We start from the raw sequence: 213 nt of genomic DNA on the forward strand, positions 1-213 counted from the left end.
CTGCGAGAAGCTAGCATTAGCAGTTTTAAGCACGTGACCGTCGTGGCTAGCCCCTTGGTGAGCAGCTTGGGCAGAAGGGGTTAAGCAGGTGTGTGGGACTCATGGCTGCTTCACTCCAGCCTGGGGCTTCGGAGGGAGCGAATGCCAACCAAGACAGAAGGCTCTGGCTTGCAAACCTTCCCTGGGTTTGTGTCCTGCCCAGCACGCGGGGGC

This window comes from Cariama cristata, unplaced genomic scaffold (genome assembly GCF_000690535.1).
Source record: "Cariama cristata isolate BGI_N322 unplaced genomic scaffold, ASM69053v1 scaffold27431, whole genome shotgun sequence".
Taxonomy (NCBI): Eukaryota; Metazoa; Chordata; class Aves; order Cariamiformes; family Cariamidae; genus Cariama; species Cariama cristata.